Source organism: Bombina bombina, chromosome 8 (assembly GCF_027579735.1).
Source record: "Bombina bombina isolate aBomBom1 chromosome 8, aBomBom1.pri, whole genome shotgun sequence".
In the NCBI taxonomy this organism is placed as follows: domain Eukaryota; kingdom Metazoa; phylum Chordata; class Amphibia; order Anura; family Bombinatoridae; genus Bombina; species Bombina bombina.
The window spans coordinates 202,199,968-202,222,743 of record NC_069506.1 but is presented as its reverse complement, the minus strand read 5'-3'; positions in this window follow the sequence as shown (position 1 = coordinate 202,222,743).

Here is a 22,776-nt window from a genome sequence, read left to right as displayed (position 1 = left end):
GAATAATTTCTAGTACTTGAATAATCATTGTAATTCTGTCTGTTAGAGGGATAAGTCCGATTTGGAAATTCCCTTTTATCATGTTGGTACACGTGTCTGGAGGAATCTTGGTGATAGTTATTTCTTCTCTCAAAACCCTCATGAGGTCTAGGAGAATTATAATGATAGGTATTTCTTCTATCAAAGCCTTCATGGTACCTAGGAGAGTAGTACCTAGGGTCATTATAGGAGTTTCCACCATTTTCACTATAATGGTGGGGGTTAAAAGCCGAATTATTCCTATTTTGATGTTGGGCAGTATTCTTATATCTGTCTTTATTTTTAGAATAGTTAACTACTGTCCAATCAAAATTCGAATTCTTACGGTCCCCTGTTATAGGGGTTTTAGGGTAGCCTGCATTTTGTTGAGTGTCTGAATCCAAACTCAACTGTGGGTGAGTTGGATCAGGCTTCTTATCTTTATTTTTATTATAAGTATATACTTGGTCTTTCTGATAGTCATCGTCATCTCTCAACAGTTTTCTATTTTTAATGGCCATCAGTTCTTTTTGGAAACATTCTGTTTTTTCCAACACCATAGAATTCAATTCGTCATATAATGTAGAATTTTTAAATTTTTCTAAACTCATTTGGATAGAGTTAATTTCTTTGGATGCATGTTCAACCAAAGTTTTTCTATGTGAAATCAAAATATTAATAAAAGTGGTGGAGCAGACGTGCATGGCTTCTTCCCATTTTGTGTTAAGGGCCATATTGTCCTTAAAAGAACAGTTTTTATGTAATCTAAGGCCGCGTGGTATTTGCTTTTTATCTAAATATTTCTGCAACATCTCTGCATCTAACCAATGCCTGCATTCAACATTAATTGCATCTTCTAGTTTGGCAAATAGTGCGTGTATAGATAGATTCTCTGTATTGTTATCAGCATTTACTGTTAGGGGGCAAGTTGACTCTATATGTGATACTAGCATAAGCCTTTTATTCGTCCTTTCACTAACAGATAACAGAGTGCGCCGAAACTGTAGTTCTATGGCAGACTATGAAACACAAAGCCTTACTTTAAAGGAACGCTTTAGGGAGAAACATTACCCTTATTCTATCATTGAAAATGGCTTCTTGAGAGCCAAAAATGATAATAGGGAATTGTATTTTACTGAGCCTAATGCACGTTTAGAACCAATAAATAACAGTACCTTTCACAAAGATCCTTTGTTCATTACCCAATTCAACTCTAACCATAATCTAATTAGAGAGATTGTCACACGTCATTGGCAAATACTACTTAAAGACCCTATTTTGAAAAGAGTTTTGGACGATACACCTAGAATAGTCTATAGAAGGGCTCCAACCCTCAAAACAATGTTGGCCCCGAGCAAGATTGTCAAACATAGACAGCCTTCCTCGGTATATAATAGGAATAATTTACAACATGGGTCCTACAAGTGTAGACGAGCCCGTTGTAAGATGTGTATCTTTATTGGTGATCGGCAAAATATCTTTAGGTCTAGTATCACCCACAAATCCTATACCATCATTGGTCGTGCATCTTGTGCTTCCTCTTATGTAGTCTATCTACTTACATGTGTCTGTGGGGTACAATACGTAGGGCGCACCTGTAGATACCTTAGTACCAGATGGTCTGAACACCATCGAAATATGAAGAATAACTACAGACTTCATAGTGTATCAAGACACTGTAATGATGTACATAAGGGAGATCTTAAGTGTTTTTCTGTCAATCCCATAGAATTCATTCCTAAATCTCACCTTTACAACCGTTTTTTTAGGCTCAGACAGAGGGAGACTTATTGGATCCATCTGCTGAAAAGCATGCACCCTGATGGTCTCAATTTATGTGTTGATTTGGCAGCCTTCTCACAAAGGTCCATCTCTCAAGTCCCTCTGTCTGACTTTGATGTAGGTTATTTACTACTAATCAATTGCTCTTATTGGAGTAGACGTCTATGGTCTCGGAACAACTAGATATAACTGGCTTGATTATTAAGAATATCTTATAAGTTAATTATATTTAGATTTAGAGATAAGACCATCTATGACCACACATTGATACTTATCTATCAGAACATATAGGCCATCTAAATATGGAGGCCACCATACTAATAATATACCTATAGATATCAATCTATCAAATTTAATTGTCAGTATACATTACACCATTAACATACATGGATAATAATCAATTATATCCATTTATCAGAATACAGGGTCCCTTCAAATATGTTATTACATTACTATCCACCAGAAAACATGGTCCCTTTAAATATGTTATCACATCACCAATATGCCTATGAATATTAATTTACTCACGCCTTACGATTAAGTTTTTATTGCATTAGCTTACAGTTGGTACAGCAATATTGCATCTGTATGTTATGGTGGTTTATATCATATTTTAAACTTCCCTCTGTCATCGCAATTATTACACATCGTAATTATTACACAGGAGAAACACAGACACAAACTCTGTTACATTCTTTTAACTAAACACCTCTCCTTTCACACTAGCAATAACTGCTAACTTCCAGTATCATTCGATATTTTAATTTGAACTATATACAAATCTACTATATTCTGACATTGCAGTCTTTTTTTTGGTTATTTATGTATACTGATCACAGTCGGCATTATCGTCCTTACACTCTTCATCTCTGATTACAGAGCAGGTGCAACTGTCACTATAGATACCAATCACAATTTATGATTGGTTCGACGATGGGTGTGGACAATAGACCGGCCTATGATTGGATAATCATTAGTTTAAATAGAGCGGGGTTTTCAAAGTGAATATCAGCCTGATGAAACGACCGGAAGGTCAAGAAACGCATTGCTGTTTCCTTGTATTTTACACAGTTTTAAATCTATGTTTTTAATAAAATTCCTTTTATGATACCCCCGTTCTCTTTGTCCACTATCAATCTGATCCTATGTGTGGAGCGGTATCTTGCCACTTATACTAAAGACTCTGAGCCAGTAATCCTCCCACAGACGCTGTGGGCCTCTGACGTCTGTGTTTCTCTGCCGTAGCGGATTGGACCATTGGAGCGTCAGAGCCTTCCTCCTATTGGACCGTCTGGCGGGCGACTAAGGTTCCGTCCTGTCTAGTTTGGCATACGTTTATGCCATCTCACTTGTGAGTATCTTGCCATTTGTGTGTGCTGTCCGCTCCAACCTGTTTTTAGTGACACCACGATACTGTCCCATAAGGCGCCTCTTTCTGTTCTCTGTTCCTACAGATATAGGAATGTTCTGAATTACATAAAGAATCCTAGGGAAATAAATCATTTTAAAGATGGCAACCCTTCCTTAGATGTTTAGTGGCAAATTATGCCAATGGTGCAGATCTTCTTTGACCTCAGAGAGTATTATTGTAATATTTAAGGTACACCAGGTACACGGAACTCACAACATATTAATACCCAGATAAGTAAATGAATGTGTTGCGACTTTAAATGGTGTAGATACTATATAGAGATGCTGTTCCTTGAGCCACAACATTTCTGATTTTGATGTATTTACTTTTTTTTTTTTTTTTAAATATTTATTTAATAAACACCAAGAAAATACACAACATCATAGTCATTATACAACACATATATAAAAAAGACAAAATCAGCCGATTCTCGACCCTTATTGGTATAAGACTATTTATATATATATAACCAGGATTCATCTCCAAGGTGTATTTTTTTATAAACCAATCACGTACCGCGACATGATACAGGGGAGAAAAGAAAAGGGAAGAAGAAAAAAAAAAAAAAAAAGGGGAGAAAGGAAAAAAAAAAAAAAAAAAGGGGCCCCGGTTTAAACTCTGTTGCCATGTCTTTTTTTTTTTTAACAATTTTTTCTTTTATTTAAATCCAGCGAGAGAAAAAAAAAAAATCACAATACAAACTCATGGAAAGAAGGGACATACTTCAACATTTTTCCCTTCTTATCTTTTTGCACCACGCAGGGTCAAGACATTATATGTTGTACAATCTCATTACAAGCAAAGAAAAAGTATTATGATTTGTAATGTTTCCCAAAAAAGAAAACCAAAAGAAAGAAAAAAAAAAAAAGAGAAAGAGAGGGGAAAAAAAAAAAAAAAAAAAATAGAACAATTTACCCCCCCCCCCTTGCAACCTACCCAGTCTACACTTTCAGAAATCTTGATTCCATGTCTGAGGGAAAACATTTAATAAGGTCAATTCAGCAAAACTAATTGATTGCAAAAATGGGTAGAGAAAGAATCCGTTTTTGGAGTGGTCTTGCATAAGTTAAGATAGGTGGAGTCCATCTCCATAGAAAGTTCTTAATCCTATTTTCTGTCGCATCTTTAAGATGATATGATTCAAAAACTATTTGTTCCTGGATACATTTAAAAATCAAAGACAGCCCTGGTGCTTGCTTAGCCTTCCAATTTTTGAGCAAACAAGCTCTAACCAAGAGTATAATGGTATTAAGGCTATTTATAGTACAATTACTGATATCGTCTTGGGCAGGAACTAAGAGCAGAACATCCTCCAAAGACAATCCTATTGAAACTTTATAAAGTTTATTAAACCAGAAAAGTATCTTGATCCATAGCTGTCTCACTTTAGGGCAAGACCAAAACATATGGCCTGTATCCGCTTTATTATTTGAACAGCGTGGACACCTGCTATCTAATGTTATATAAAATCTAGATAATCTGAGCGGGGATAGATAAAAATTATTGATTAATTTCATGTGAGATTCCTTTATGCCCATTGATACTTTACATTTATGAAGAGAATCAAAGCTCTGTTTTATTTTTTTGTGGTCCAATGTAGGAATTAATGAGGACCAGGAATTACAGATGTTATCTAGATATAACAAGCCTTGTTTATTCAACATAATATCATATAACAAAGAAATCGAGACATCTCCTGCCAAAAACTTTTTAATACATAGTTTAACATCTGACCATGCGATTGATAAAGGAAAAAGCCAATTTTGTGAAATGAAAAAATGGCGAATTTGGAAGTAAGCAAACAAATTCACTTTAGGCAGCTCATATTTATTAAATAGAGACCCAAACGTCTGAATTTGATGATTTCCGTCTAATAACTGGTTCACAAAAACTAAACCTTTTTGTGCCCATTCTTTAAATACTTTCTGATACATCCCTGGTAAAAAACTGGGATTACCAATAATAGGTAAAAATTCAGAAAATGTGAAATCTATACCCAGATATTTACAAATCTTTTGCCAAGCAATAATTATGTTTTTAATTGTGAAAAGTCCACAAACATTCTGAGGTAACTTATGTGCAGGAAAATGCAAAATGGCCTTCAAAGAAAATGGTGTGATTAGAAAAGTTTCCAGATCTTCTGATGAAACAATATTAGTTCCAGCTAACCAGTCTACCGCTATTTTACCCATTGCCACTAAGTTGTATAGTTTAAGGTTAGGGAGAGCCAGGCCAGCCGATTCAGATTTTTACATAAGTCTAAGAAGGGATATACGAGGTTTCTTATTGTTCCATATGAATCTAGAAAACTGCGAATAAACCTTCTTTAAATCTTTATTTAAAATAAACAATGGGAGATTCTGAAGAGGGTAAAGAAGACGTGGAAATATAATAGATTTTATTAGATTAAGCCATGTCTATTATCAATCCACGAAGTAGGGAATGTGCCTATTAGGACTAATTTGGCAAAGCTAACAGATGAAAGGAACGGGGAGAGGATCTGTTTCTGTATAGGAAGGGAATAGGACTTAATGAATGGTGACCATGTTGAGAGAAACTTTCTAACTCTCCTTTCTGAGGCATCCTTCATTTGATAGGATTCAAAAACTATCTGTTCTTGTATAATTTTTATAACTTCATTAAACCCTGGAGTTCTTGTAGCTATCCAGTATTTTAGAATAAGATGCCTGACTGCCAAAATAATTGTATTAACAATATATATCCAATGGTAATCTCCAGTGTCCGACACTGGGATTAAAAATACAATATCTTGTAGTTTTAAAGAAACAGAAATTTTGAGATGTAGATTAAACCAGTAAGTATTTTTTTACCAAAGTTGCTTAATTTTGGGGCAGAACCAAAACATGTGCAAAAGATCAGCGCTTATATACGCACATTTGGGGCAACTGCTTGATCGTGTAGCATAAAATTTGGCGATTTTCTGCGGATGCAAATAAAAATTGTTGATCAACTTGACGTGAGATTCTTTCCAGCCCACAGAAACCTTGCATTTCTTTAACATAGAAAAACTATTTTCAATAGTCTCATGATCTATTTCCATTCCCAGATGGGACCAGAAATTACACATTTTGTTTACATATACTTGACTTTGTTTTGACAACATAATGTCATAAATCAGTGAGATTGAAGTATCCCTTCTTGTAAACTTCTGAATAATCACTCTGACCTCGGACCAAGCAGCTGATAAGGGAAAGATCCAACCTTGAGCGCAAATAAAATGTTGAATCTGGAAAAACGCAAACAAGTTGGACCTCGGAAGGTCAAACAGGTGAAAAAAGGATTCCACATCTAACATTTGATAATTACCATCTAGAAGCTGCTTTACCAAATTTAAGCCTTTTTCGGTCCACATTTTAAAAACTTTCTGGGAGATTCCAGGAATAAATTGTGGATTACCCCTAATAGGTAAAAATTCTGAATATGAGGGATCTATGCCTAACATAATACAGAACTTGTGCCAAGCCACTACTATATTCTTGAACAATATAAGAGAGAGCACATTAGACGGCAACTGCCGCAGCTTGCAGTGAAGAATAGCTTTTAGAGCAAAAGGATGTATTAAAAATGTCTCTTCCTCAACCGAAGTAACCGTATTCGAGTCCGCTACACAATCAAGAGCAAATTTAACCAAAGTGGCTATATTATATAACTTGATATCCGGCAATGACAGCCCTCCGGTGGAGGATTTCTGCATCAATCTTGTCAGCGAAATGCGTGGTTTTTTATCTTTCCATAAGAATTTAGAGATATATCCATTTAGGTTCCTAATATCCTTATTCGGTATAAATACTGGTAAATTTTGTAGAGGATAAAGAAGACGAGAAAAAACAATAGTTTTAATTAAATTGACCCTTGCAGTGATGGCTAAAGGAAACGAACCCCATAATTGTAGATCTTGTTTAATCTTTTGAAACAATGGCGTATAATTTGCCGAATACCACAACTTGGGATTCTTATGTAATATTAGCCCAAGATATTTGATGGCATTGACCGTTTTAAATGGCAATTCAGCCCTTGAAGCAGTAGCTTTCCCTACAAACATAAGTTCGCTTTTTTCCAAGTTGACTTTATATCCTGAAAATGAACTAAACTCTTTGAGAAGTAGCAATAGCGTTGGAAAGGATTGATAAATATCCTCCAAAAAAAACAAAATATCATCAGCATATAACAGTACCTTGAGGCTTTGGGAACCAAGAGGGATGCCGGTAAGACTGTGCCTTAATCGAATTGCAAGAGGTTCAAGAGCAATATTAAACAGAGATGGTGATAAAGGACAACCTTGTCTGGTACCCTGTTGCAAAACAATAGGAGGAGAACGAGCTCCATTTATCAATAAGTATGAAATGGGTTTTGCATAGATTCTATTAATAAACTGAACAAAATTTCCCTTGAACCCAAACTCATCAAGAGATCTGAATAAATGTTCCCAAATAATAGAGTCAAATGCTTTGACTGCATCCAATGTAAGCACGGCCCTGTCCGGAGTCCCCCGCCTCGCGTTATCCTGACTGATATTCCATGCGTAATCTAAAAAGGTGGTGAGCTTACAAAAAATTTTTTATGAGGTTCCTGGAAGTCATGAACCCCGACTGATCTAGATGTATAAGATCCTGTAGACACCGAGATAATCGTTAATATCTTATAGTCGGTATTCAATACCGAGATTGGTCTATAGGAGGCCGGATCCTCCGGATCATTACCTTTTTTAAGAAAAAGGGAAATATTTGCTGATGAAAAATAAACTGAAATAGGGTTGTCTATAGTATAATATATATTAAATAGATCTTCTAATATATCCAACAATTCTTCTTTCAAACATTTATAGAATTCGGCAGGGAACCCATCCGGGCCTGCTGCTTTATTCAGCTTCAACTGATCATTTGCCTTACTAATCTCTGTAGTTGTAATAGGGTCATTCAGTAAATCCAGTTCTTCTGGGAGAATCTTTGGGGTCTTGATCTTGGACCAAAATAAATCTTGACTGGAACGATTTATACTAACCGAAGCATATAGTTTTTGGTAGTAATTAAAAAATACCTGGCCAATTTCCTGATTATCGATATGCCTTACATCATTGTGTTTAATGGCTACTATGAAATTCCTTTTTTTCCTACTTCTGGTAAGCCTCGCAAGATATTTTGCAGAGCTCCCATTGAACCCCCTATAATGTCTGTTAATTCTCAATTCTTCTTCCTGTGATCTTTGTTTTAAAAAAATGTCCCTTTCCTTCCTACGTTCTAAATATATATCCCAGTTAGCCGTCGAGGGGTCCAACTGTAGATTCCTATACGCGTTCTTGACCCTATTAGATAATTGCATCTCCCTCATATTGGTGGTCTTATCTCGTTTTTTCAGATAAGCCGGAATCTCACCCCGCAAAACCGCCTTTAGTGTTTCCCAAAAAATTTCTACCTTGTTTCTATAACTAGCATTAAATCTGCTGTAATCAAACCATTTTTGTCTGATACATGAGCAAAATCTAGAATCTGTATATAAATGCCTAGGAAAAGAAAATACGATGTTACTGGAGTTACTCTTTCCACATGGAGGAAAAGATAAAGAAATAATTGCATGGTCCGAAATCAAAATCTGACAGATTTCTGACTCCAACTTCCAAATAGATATAGCCTCCGAGACCAGAAATAGATTGATTCTCCAAAAAGTTCTGTGGGCTTTAGACTCACACGTAAATTTCTGGGTATCTGGATTTTGCATACGCCAAATATCAACCAAATTTAATTTATAGCAAAAAATGTTGAAATAATTGGCATCCTTCTTGTATACTGACATATTTTTTTTTGAGAATCGGTCCAATACAGGTTGTAGAGTCATGTTAAAGTCCCCACAAAGCACAAGATTCTCAGCTTTAAACGGATATACCTTGCCTTTAATTTTTTCCCAGAATTCGGAAGAAAATCTATTGGGGGCATAAATATTACAGAATATAAATTTAGCGTTCTTAATACTAATTTGGAGTATAATAAATCTAGCTGCTGGGTCAATATCAGTTTTGATGATCTTATAATCAAGGTTCTTATGAATTAATATTGCTACTCCTGCTTTCTTCGTAGAGCTCGCCGAAGTGATTACCTCCCCTACCCATTTAACCTTAAGCTTAGCAGCTTCTTGCTCATTTAAATGGGTTTCCTGTAAAAAAACTAAATCTGGTTTTTGCTTGGCCAAAATTTTAATAATTAATTTACGCTTAGCAGGCGAAGAGATTCCCCCCACATTCCAAGATAAAGTTTTAAAACCTTCCACTAACGTACCCTTTTCCTTATTTCCCTTATTTTCCCTTTCCTATTACCTTGCTAGTAAAAACCGGGGGAAGAGAGAAAAAAAAAAAAAATGGGGGGAAAGAAAAAAAAAAACGGATAGGGCAACCGCCATAAAGGAAATATCATTTTAACAGTAAAAAAATAAAGCATAAACATTTCAAATTGTTTTTCCTTCATCATAGCAATCCACACATAATATACCTTCTAACTCAGCAAAATCTAGCTAAGAGGATTATCGGGAGAGATAGATACTTGATCATGACTACTTTTGTACATATTAATAAACGTTTTGACTTCCTCTATTTGATTGAAAATGTGCCTTACACCTCCATCTTCCACTACAATTCTAGCAGGGTACAATAATCGTGCATTTAGGCCTCTGTTTATTAACTGTGTACAGTATGGTGCCATCCCTTTCCTCATGGAGGAGGTTTCTGAGGAAAAGTCCTGAAATAGGAGGATCTTACTATTGCTAAATGTCAGGGGGCCAGACTTTTTAAAACATTTTAGTATTTCAACTTTGTCCTGAAATTTCAGAAATTTACATATTGCCATCCTAGGTCTGGTAGACCCCGTCTCCGCAACTCTCTTGGGGCCAACTCTATGCGCCCTTTCAATTATGAGTGGCAGAGAATGGGCTGGTATACCCAGAGCCTGTGGTAATGTAAATGATACAAACTTGCCAACATCCTCAAATTCTGGTGACTCCGGTAAACCAATGATTCTAATGTTATTACGTCTGGAGCGATCTTCAAGATCCTCCAGACGTAATTGCATACCATTGATCTTGGCCTCCTGAATGTGGGCTATAATCTCCTGACTATTTACCTGGTCTTCCAGTAAGGAAATCCTATTCTCTGCCTCTATCATCCTAGAGGAAAATTGTTTGACTTCTAAAGAGAGTGCCCCTATTTCAGTTGCTATAGTCCCTAGCTCCTTTTTAATTATCTCGAACTGGGGGGAAAACAGAGCTGTGAGTTGTCCAACAAGAGCCTGTGTGTCAATAGCAGATGGATTAATATCCGCTACTATGTCAGTACTAGTATCGGCCATTTTAGCTTTTTTGTCTTTGGACTTTACAGGCATCTTTGGAGAACTGACTCTGACCTGGGATACAAACTTATCCATACAGTGTGGTGACAAACCAATAATACAAAAAAGTGAAAAAATAACGAAGCCAGTACCTATCTAGCACTCTAGGTCCGGCTGTGAGTGAGAAGAACAAACACACAAGCAAAAAAAAAAAAGGGGGAAAGAAGGAGAAAAGTCCACCACTGTAAATTGCGGACCGTACAGGTCCTTCAGGATATTCTCCTTCTACTTACAGTGTTTAAATTATATGTGACTGTGCAATTAAATTTATCTATATAAGCTTAAGACAGTAACCCTGCTAAATAATACATATATACAAGTGATATGCGGATAAGTCAGAACCCACGGTTATTCTATAATTCAGCCTGTACCAAAAATAGCAATTCTAACAATAAGGTTAAACCAAAGACAAATGGCACTCCTAATATACCGCTTCCCCCAGATTCAATATGGCACTTTCAACAATAACTTCAGCGGTATACTGTTTAAAATTAAATGAACTTTAACAATGGCTGGGCTTGCTCTAACAAACTATACAATTTAAAGTGGATGTTATCCTACCACGCAGCCCATATATACATCACTGAGTCACTGAGTAATATCGACATCAAACAAAGACAATGTTTGGAGAGAACAAACAGTCCCTTCAATCTTCACAATTAGAGCAGTTCCTCTGGAATTCTTTATCCCAAGCGCCTGCGCCCTGTAAAGATAGATTTGAAATTGGACATAAATTACTTGCTGTCCATTTTATGGCATACTGATATATACACCAACACGGTTTTTAGCCCGAGATCTTATATGAGGCTGTTATGTCATGCTTTCCCCTTGAGCCCTATACCTTACAATATGAATAACAGGACTCTAGGCTCCCAGGGACTATAAGCAGGGACCTCGACAAAAAAAAACGCTTAGCCCTGCAGCAGCCCTTAACTTTGCCCTTAGAGCCAGTGGAGATAATCAAGACAGCACCGGCAGGTACATCAAGCAACAGAGACAGTCAGTATTATAGGTGACTCAGCAGCAGCTATGTATACTTGCAGTCTCTTGGGAAGCAGCAGGTGTCCGCAGTTTTCAGGTTGCAGGTTTACAGTTCCCTTCAGGATATTGCAGCCACTTTAATGAGCCAGCTTCCTTGAGCCCTTGTAGGGAGAACTACCATCGGTCCTCTGGTCCTCCGGTCCTTACGGCAATGATACACCACTGATCCTCAGAGCTGCAGGAGAGGAACACGACGCCCGGATCCCTCCGCGTGCCAACAGCGCCTCCCACTGCAGCGTGACCGGATCTCTGTGCGTAGCCCTTTGGAACTGCTGTGCACTAGGATACACCTGTCAATGCCGCTTCCCAATCTATGTAGCCGATCTTCCGTGAGTAGCCACCGGTATTGCTGTCAATCCATAGTGGGCTTGCCAATATAGTTGCAGATCGCTGGGTAATTTAGAAGTTATATGCCCAAGCTTCTTGGGATAGTATGTTAAAAAGTTAGTGAGTATTTACTTTATAACCGAAAAAAAACCTAAAAATGTAAATCTCTTGTAAAAGTTGCGGAATATTTCTCAAAAGATTAGAAATATAAATTAAAAGATTGTCTGCATAGAGGGCAACCTTAATTTCTTTTTTACAGATCTTAATACCTTCAATTCTCTGACGAATAGCTATGGCTAAAGATTCTATGGCTATAATAAATAGGAGAGGTGAAAGCGGACAGCCCTGTCTAGCCCCTTGTTTTAGAGTTATGTTCTCTGTCAGGTGACCATTAATTAACAAAGCTGTTTTAGAGGTGTTATAGATATTCTTCACAAAGTGCAAAAAAGCCCATGCAAACCAAATCTTTTCAAAGAAAAGAATATGTGATCATGCTGCACCGAGTTGAATGCCTTCTCTGCATCCAGTGAAACAACAGCCATGTCCTCATACCTTTTAAATAAGGCAGTAGAGATAGCTTTCTTTGACAGACAGTAATCTATTGTAAGAAATAATTCTCTAATCTTAGCAGAAGCATTTCTGCCTTTAAGAAAACCAACCTGATCAGAATGAAATATTTGGTTTAAAGGGCTCTTGAGTCTGTTAGCAAAAATAGTAGTTAAGATTTTGTAATCAGAATTTAATAGTGCTATTGGCCTGTAGGAACCCATTTCAAGAGGATTTTTACCTTTCTTTAAGATCAAAGTGGTCCAGGATGCAGAGAATGCGTCCAAACATGGTGATTTATTTATAAAGTAATGATTAAAAAGTTTTTTAAGATATGGGATAATATTAAGTTTCAACATTTTATAGAGTTCATTGGGAAGTAAATCTGGTCCCAGGGTTTTATGTAAAGCTATAGGCCTCTAGTTATCAAGCCGTCAACCGCATATACGCTGGAATTCCGCAGCGTATTTGTGGCGAGGCTGATTCGCCATAGTTATCAAGCCCTACTGCCCAGCAAAAGTAGAATATAGTGACGTAACTTACGATCCGCCGGACTCAGTCCGACACAGATCGATGGTTACGTCACTACAGATGTTCCGAACGCAAGTTCGGCAAATCTGACTACTTTTGGTAGTTATCAAACTACTACCAGGTACGCTCGCCACTATTCCGGGCCAGAGTACCTGGATTTCAATCCGCCGCTCTGGAGGCAGCCGATCCCATAGGAATCAATGGGAGTCTGACCATAGCGAAAGCTCATGTTCGCTGCTGCCCGATATCCCATTGATTCCTATGGGAGATGTCTGCACCTAACACCCTAACACGTACCCTGAGTCTAAACACCCCTAATCTGCTCCCCCTACACCGCGCAACTAAATAAACTTATTACCCCCTAAACCGCCGCTCCCGGACCGTGCCGCAACTATATTAAACATGTTAACCCCTAAACCGCCGCTCCCGGACCCCGTCGCAACTATAATAAACATGTTAACCCCTAAACCGCCGCTCCCGGACCCCGCCGCCACCTACATTATATATATTAACCCCTAATCTGCCGCCCCCTATACCGCCGCCACCTACATAAACTTATTAACCCCTATCCTGCGGATCCCGGACCCCGCCACAACTAAATAAATTGTTAAACCCCTAAACCGTCGCTCCCGGCCCCCCCCGCCACCTATATTAAGCTTATTAACCCCTATCCTGCCCCCCTATACCGCCGCCACCTATATTAAAGTTATTAACCCCTATCCTGCCCCCCCTATACCGCCGACACCTATATTAAAATTATTAACCCCTAAACCTAAGTCTAACACTAACCCTAACCCCCCTAACTTAAATATTATTTTAATAAATCTAAATAATATTACTTGTATTAACTAAATTAATCCTATTTAAAACTAAATACTTACCTGTACAATAAACCCTAAGATAGCTACAATATAACTAATAATTATATTGTAGCTATTTTAGGATTTATTTTTATTTTACAGGCAACTTTGTATTTATTTTAACTAGTTACTAGGTAATAATAACTATTTAATAACTACCTAGCTAAAATACTTACAAAATTACCTGTAAAATAAATCCTAACCTAAGTTACAATTAAACCTAACACTGCACTATCATTAAATTAATTAAATAAATTACCTACAATTACCTAAAATTAAATTAAATAAACTAAACTATAGTACAAAAACAAACAAACACTAAATTACAGAAAATAAAAAATAATTACAAGAAGTTTAAACTAATTACACCTAATCTAAGCCCCCTAATAAAATAATAAAGCCCCCAAAAATAAATAAATGCCCTACCCTATTCTAAATTACAAAGTAACCAGCTCTTTTACCAGCCCTTAAAAGTGCTTTTTGCAGGGCATTGCCGCTCCCGGACCCCGCCACAACTATAATAAACATGTTAACCCCTAAACCGCCGCTCCCGGACCCCGCTGCCACCTACATTATACATATTAACCCCTAATCTGCCGCCACCTACATAAACTTATTAACCCCTATCCTGCGGATCCCGGACCCCGCCACAACTAAATAAATTGTTTAACCCCTAAACTGCCGCTCCCGGACCCCGCCGCCACCTATATTAAGCTTATTAACCCCTATCCTGCCCCCCCTATACCGCCGCCACCTATATTAAAGTTATTAACCCCTATCCTGCCCCCCCTATACCGCCGCCACCTATATTAAAATTATTAACCCCTAAACCCTAAGTCTAACACTAACCCTAACCCCCCCTAACTTAAATATTATTTTAATAAATCTAAATAATATTACTTGTATTAACTAAATTAATCCTATTTAAAACTAAATACTTACCTGTACAATAAACCCTAAGATAGCTACAATATAACTAATAATTATATTGTAGCTATTTTAGGATTTATTTTTATTTTACAGGCAACTTTGTATTTATTTTAACTAGGTACTAGGAAATAATAACTATTTAATTACTACCTAGCTAAAATACTTACAAAATTACCTGTAAAATAAATCCTAACCTAAGTTACAATTAAACCTAACACTACACTATCATTAAATTAATTAAATAAATTACATACAATTACCTAAAATTAAATTAAATTAAATAAACTAAACTATAGTACAAAACCAAACAAACACTAAATTACAGAAAATAAAAAATAATTACAAGAAGTTTAAACTAATTACACCTAATCTAAGCCCCCTAATAAAATAATAAAGCCCCAAAAATAAATAAATGCCCTACCCTATTCTAAATTACAAAGTAACCATCTCTTTTACTAGCCCTTAAAAGGGCTTTTTGCAGGGCATTGCCCCAAAGTAATCAGCTCTTTTACCTGTAAAAAAAAATACAACCCCCCAACATTAAAACCCACCACCCACATACCCCTACTCTAACCCACCCAAACCCCCTTAAAAAAAAACTAAAACTAACCCCCCGAAGATCACCCTACCTTGAGCCATCTTCACCCAACCGGGCCGAAATCGGAACAGCCAATAGAATGCAAGCTCAATCCGATTGGCTGATTGGATCAGCCAATCGGATTGAACTTCAATCTGATTGGCTGATTGAATCAGCCAATCAGATTTTTCTTACCTTAATTCCGATTGGCTGATAGAATCCTATCAGCCAATCGGAATTCGAGGGACGCCATCTTGGATGACGCCCCTTAAAGGAACCTTCATTCGTCGTTCAGTCGTCGGTTGAAGAGGATGGCTCCGCGTCAGCTCCTTGGAAGATGGCTCCGCTCCGGATGGATGAAGATTGAAGACACCGCCTGGATGAAGACTTCTGCTGGATGGAGGACCTCTTCTGCACCACTTGGATGAAGATTTTGGCCCGGTTGGGTGAAGACGGCTCAAGGTAGGGTGATCTTCGGGGGGTTAGTGTTAGGTTTTTTTAAGGGGGGTTTGGGTGGGTTAGAGTAGGGGTATGTGGGTGTTGGGTTTTAATGTTGGGGGGTTGTATTTTTTTTACAGGTAAAAGAGCTGATTACTTTGGGGCAATGTCCCGCAAAAAGCCCTTTTAAGGGCTGGTTAAAGAGCTGGTTACTTTGTAATTTAGAATAGGGTAGGGCATTTTTTTATTTTGGGGGGCTTTATTATTTTATTAGGGGGCTTAGATTAGGTGTAATTAGTTTAAACTTCTTGTAATTCTTTTTTATTTTCTGTAATTTAGTGTTTGTATTTTTTTGTACTATAGTTTAGTTTATTTAATTTAATTTAATTTTAGGTAATTGTAGTTAATTTATTTAATTTATTTATTGATAGTGTAGTGTTAGGTTTAATTGTAACTTAGGTTAGGATTTATTTTACAGGTAATTTTGTAAGTATTTTAGCTAGGTAGTTATTAAATAGTTATTAGCTATTTAATAACTATTGTACCTAGTTAAAATAAATACAAAGTTGCCTGTAAAATAAAAATAAATCCTAAAACAGCTACAATATAATTAATAGTTATATTGTAGCTATCTTACGGCTAGATTTAGAGTTTTGTCGGTAACGACCAGCGTAGCTAACGCCGGCTTTTTTCTGGCCGCACCTTTAAAATAACTCTGGTATTGAGAGTCCATATAATGTCAGCGTTAGGCTCCAAAAAAGGAGCGTAGAGCATTTTTAACGCAACTGCAACTCTCGATACCAGAGTTGCTTATGGACGCGGCCAGCCTCAAAAACGTGCTCGTGCACGATTCCCCCATAGAAAACAATGGGGCTGTTTGAGCTGAAAAAAAACCTAACACCTGCAAAAAAGCCGCGTTCAGCTCCTAACGCAGCCCCATTGTTTGCTATGGGGAAACACTTCCTACGTCTGCACCTAACACTCTAACATGTACCCCGAGTCTAAACACCCCTAACTTTACACTTATTAACCCCTATTCTGCCGCCCCCGCTATCGCTGACCCCTGCATATTATTTTTAACCCCTAATCTGCCGCTCCATAAACCGCCGCTACTTACATTATCCTTATGTACCCCTAATTTGCTGCCCCTAACACCGCAGACCCCTACATTATATTTATTAACCCCTAATCTGCCCCCCACAACGTCGCCTCCACCTGCCTACACTTATTAACCCCTAACCTGCCGAGCGGACCGCACCGCTACTATAATAAAGTTATTAACCCCTAATCTGCCTCACTAACCCTATAAGAAATAGTATTAACCCCTAATCTGCCCTCCCTAACATCGCCGACACCTAACTTCAATTATTAACCCCTAATCTGCCGACCGGAGCTCACCGCTATTCTAATAAATGTATTAACCCCTAAAGCTAAGTCTAACCCTAACACTAACACCCCCCTAAATTAAATATAATTTTCATCTAACGAAATTAATTAACTCTTATTAAATAAATTATTCCTATTTAAAGCTAAATACTTACCTGTAAAATAAATACTAATATAGCTACAATATAAATTATAATTATATTATAGCTATTTTAGGATTAATATTTATTTTACAGGCAACTTTGTAATTATTTTAACCATGTACAATAGCTATTAAATAGTTAAGAACTATTTAATAGTTACCTAGTTAAAATAATTACAAAATTACCTGTAAAATAAATCCTAACCTAAGTTACAATTAAACCTAACACTATACTATCATTAAATTAATTAAATAAAATACCTACAATTACCTACAATTAAACCTAACACTACACTATCAATAAATAAATTAAATACAATTCCTACAAATAACTACAATGAAATAAACTAACTAAAGTATAAAAAATAAAAAAGAACTAAGTTACAAAAAATAAAAAAATATTTACAAACATAAGAAAAATATTACAACAATTTTAAACTAATTACACCTACTCTAAGCCCCCTAATAAAATAACAAAGCCCCCCAAAATAACAAAATGCCCTACCCTATTCTAAATTACTAAAGTTCAAAGCTCTTTTACCTTACCAGCCCTGAACAGGGCCCTTTGCGGGGCATGCCCCAAGAAGTTCAGCTCTTTTGCCTGTAAAAAAAAACATACAATACCCCCCCCCAACATTACAACCCACCACCCACATACCCCTAATCTAACCCAAACCCCCCTTAAATAAACCTAACACTAAGCCCCTGAAGATCTTCCTACCTTATCTTCACCATACCAGGTTCACCGATCCGTCCTGAAGAGCTCCTCCGATGTCCTGATCCAAGCCCAAGCGGGGGGCTGAAGAGGTCCATGATCCGGCTGAAGTCTTCATCCAAGCGGGAGCTGAAGAGGTCCATGATCCCGATGAAGTCTTCATCCAAGCGGGAGCTGAAGAGGTCCATGATCCGGATGAAGTCTTCTATCAACGGCATCTTCAATCTTCTTTCTTCGGGAGCCATCATCTTCCATCCGACGCGGAACATCCTCTTCTCCCGACGCCTACTAGCCAAATGACTGTTCCTTTAAGGGACGTCATCCAAGATGGCGTCCCTCGAATTCCGATTGGCTGATAGGATTCTATCAGCCAATCAGAATTAATGTAAGAAAATTCTGATTGGCTGATGGAATCAGCCAATCAGAATCAAGTTCAATCCGATTGGCTGATCCGATCAGCCAATCAGATTGAGCTCGCATTCTATTGGCTGATCGGAACAGCCAATAGAATGCGAGCTCAATCTGATTGGCTGATTGGATCAGCCAATCGGATTGAACTTGATTCTGATTGGCTGATTCCATCAGCCAATCAGAATTTTCTTACCTTAATTCCGATTGGCTGATAGAATCCTATCAGCCAATCGGAATTCGAGGGACGCCATCTTGGATGACGTCCCTTAAAGGAACCGTCATTCTTCAATTGGACGTCGCCGGATGAAGATGGGTCCGCGGTGGAGGTCTTCAGGATGGAGCCGGTCCTCATCGGATGAAGATAGAAGATGCCGCTTGGAAGATGATGGTTGCCGGTCCGGATCTACTCTTCTTCCCGGATAGGATGAAGACTTTGGAGCCTCTTCTGGACCTCTTCAGCCACCGGATGATGGATCGCCAGCCCCCGCTTGGGTTGGATGAAGATTTTGGAGCCAGGACGGTGGGTTGTAATGTTGGGGGGGGGTATTGTATGTTTTTTTTTACAGGCAAAAGAGCTGAACTTCTTGGGGCATGCCCCGCAAAGGGCCCTGTTCAGGGCTGGTAAGGTAAAAGAGCTTTGAACTTTAGTAATTTAGAATAGGGTAGGGCATTTTTTATTTTGGGGGTCTTTGTTATTTTATTAGGGGGCTTAGAGTAGGTGTAATTAGTTTAAAATTGTTGTAATATTTTTCTTATGTTTGTAAATATATATTTTTTTTTGTAACTTAGTTCTTTTTTATTTTTTGTACTTTAGTTAGTTTATTTCATTGTAGTTATTTTTACATATTGTATTTAATTAATTTATTGATAGTGTAGTGTTAGGTTTAATTGTAGATAATTGTAGATATTGTATTTAATTAATTTAATGATAGTGTAGTGTTAGGTTTAATTATAACTTAGGTTAGGATTTATTTTACAGGTAATTTTGTTATTATTTTAACTAGGTAACTATTAAATAGTTCTTAACTATTTAATAGCTATTGTACATGGTTAAAATAATTACAAAGTTGCCTGTAAAATAAATATTAATCCTAAAATAGCTACAATGTAATTATAATTTATATTGTAGCTATATTAGGATTTATTTTACAGGTAAGTATTTAGCTTTAAATAGGAATAATTTATTTAATAAGAGTTAATTAATTTCGTTAGATTAAAATTATATTTAACTTAGGGGGGTGTTAGTGTTAGGGTTAGACTTAGCTTTAGGGGTTAATACATTTATTAGAATAGCGGTGAGCTCCGGTCGGCAGATTAGGGGTTAATAATTGAAGTTAGGTGTCGGCGATGTTAGGGAGGGCAGATTAGGGGTTAATACTATTTATTATAGGGTTAGTGAGGCGGATTAGGGGTTAATAACTTTATTATAGTAGCGGTGCGGTCCGCTCGGCAGATTAGGGGTTAATAAGTGTAGGCAGAGGTCGGCGACGTTGAGGGGGGCAGATTAGGGGTTAATAAATATAATACAGGGGTCGGCGGTGTTAGGGGCAGCAGATTAGGGGTACATAAGTATAACGTAGGTGGCGGTCGGCAGATTAGGGGTTAAAAAAATTTAATCGAGTGGCGGCGATGTGGGGGGACCTCGGTTTAGGGGTACATAGGTAGTTTATGGGTGTTAGTGTACTTTAGAGTACAGTAGTTAAGAGCTTTATGAACCGGCGTTAGCCCAAAAAGCTCTTAAATACTGACTTTTTTCTGCGGCTGGAGTTTTGTCGTTAGAATTCTAACGCTCACTTCAGACACGACTCTAAATACCGGAGTTAGAAAGATCCCATTGAAAAGATAGGATATGCAATTGACGTAAGGGGATCTGCGGTATGGAAAAGTCGCGGCTGAAAAGTGAGCGTTAGACCCTTTTTTGAGTGACTCCAAATACCGGAGGTAGCCTAAAACCAGCGTTAGGAGCCTCTAACGCTGGTTTTCACGGCTACCGCCAAACTCCAAATCTAGGCCTTAGGGTTTATTTTATAGGTAAGTATTTATTTTTAAATAGGATTAATTTAGTTAATAATAGTAAGTTTTATTTAGATTTATTAAAATAATATTAAAGTTAGGGGGGTGTTAGTGTTAGTGTTAGACTTAGGTTTAGGGGTTAATAAGTTTTAAATAGGTGGCGGCAGTATAGGGGGTCAGGATAGGGGTTAATAAGTTTAATATAGGTGGCGGCGGCGGGGTCCGGGATCGGTGGTTTAGGGGTTAAACATTTAATTTAGTTGCGGCGGGGTCCGGGAGCAGCGGTTTAGGGGTTAATGAGTTTAATGTAGGTGGCAGCGGTGTAGTGGGGGGCAGGACAGGGGTTAATAGGTATAATATAGGTGGCGGCGGGGTCCGTGAGCGGCGGTTTAGGGGTTAATAACTTTATTCAGGTGCGGGGGGCTCTGGGAGCGGTGGTTTAGGGGGTAAAACAGTGTAGTTTAGTGTGGGTGCTTAGTGACAGGCTATCAAGAAAGCTGCGAAGAAGCCGATGAGCAGCGAGATCGATGACTGTCACTTAACAACAGTCCGCTGCTCATCGCTCCGTACTTGGTGCGCGGCTTCTTGACAGCTTTTTTGATAACTTTGGTGAACGTATTCAGGTCCGCGGCGGCGATGGTAGGCAAGCTTAGGCGAGCGTATTGGGACGGCGAATGCAGGTAAGTAGACGGCTTCATAACTGGATGCCATAGAGTCTATACTATCCGCAATTTCTTTATCGGTAATAGGAGCATTAATCAAGGGTAGTAAATGTTCTGGGCAACTCGAGACCGAGATACTATCCCAGAATATTGCTTTATATTCAAAGTTATGTTTTTATATGAGTATAAATCAGAATAATAGGAAGAAAAAGATGATAAGATCTCTTTGGAGTCTTAATGAATATTACCATTTGATTGAATCGTTTCAATGCTTTGAGTACTAGATTCGTTTTTAATTATCTTGGCCAAAAGTTTGCCCGTCTTGTTCCCATATCTGTAGTATTTAGCCTGCATTTTTAATGTTGTAGAATGGAGGAGTAAAGTATCTCTTTCTTTCTTGGCATTGAGATATTTAACCCAATTTTCATTGGAGGAATTATGAGATAAGCATTATATATATTAACAAAGAAGAAATTTTTTCCAACTATGTATTTTCACTGAGATTAAGCCCAACAGATGTAGAGTCACTGTAAGTAGATAGGTATCTTCACTTGGGTAACAGGCCTGGAATAAGAAAACAGATGTAAAAACTTCTATAATCTTGCAGAAATTTTCTTTGCTTATATGAGGTAAGCAGCAGCGACCAGTATGGCTCCTAAACCCAGACTAGTTTACCATCTTAAATCACAGTTAGAGAGAAAAATAGGCCAAGTACTGAGAGCTCTGCGTGTAGTTTAGTATCTTCACTGGGATTGAGGTGTAAACACATGATTATTGTAGAAAGCAAGAAGCGCTAGACTTTAACCCTGTGTGCTATTTAAATGATCAGTCTCACTACTAATCCAAAAAGTTTATGTGAAAAAGGGAAAGATAAACAGCACTAAACAAATACTAAAAGTATTGGAAAGCATGGGTTATACATCAAACAGTTATTATCTCTAATATATTTGTTCCTATATATTAAACAATATACTACCAAAGCTTGGTCAAAAATGAAAATTGGATTTATTAACTAGAATACATAATAGAAGGTGCTTGGATAGAATTTTTGCAAGCTCTTTGCAATAAAAATTCATACAATAAAATTGATACAATGAAAAGCATACAATAAAAAATATTATAATAAAAAAATGACATCAATAAAAAAATGTATACTAATACTAAAGTGGGAGGACGTCTCCTCTTAGTGACAATGATCAATATGGGTTAATAAACCACTTTACATACAGCTGTTCCAAAGTCCAATTTCCACCTTATAAATCAATACCACCTTAAAATTGTTGGCGATGAGGTTATAATCGTTTAAATTTCACTTGTAAGATTTTACTTGTTAAATTGTTGCACAGTTCACTTGTTACTTGTTACTAGAAAGATCACTTGTCTTTCTAGTAACAAGTAACAAGTGAACTGTGCAACAATTTAACAAGTAAAATCTTACAAGTGAAATTTAAACGATTATAACCTCATCGCCAACAATTTTAAGGTGGTATTGATTTATAAGGTGGAAATTGGACTTTGGAACAGCTGTATGCAAAGTGGTTTATTAACCCATATTGATCATTGTCACTAAGAGGAGACGTCCTCCCACTGTAGTA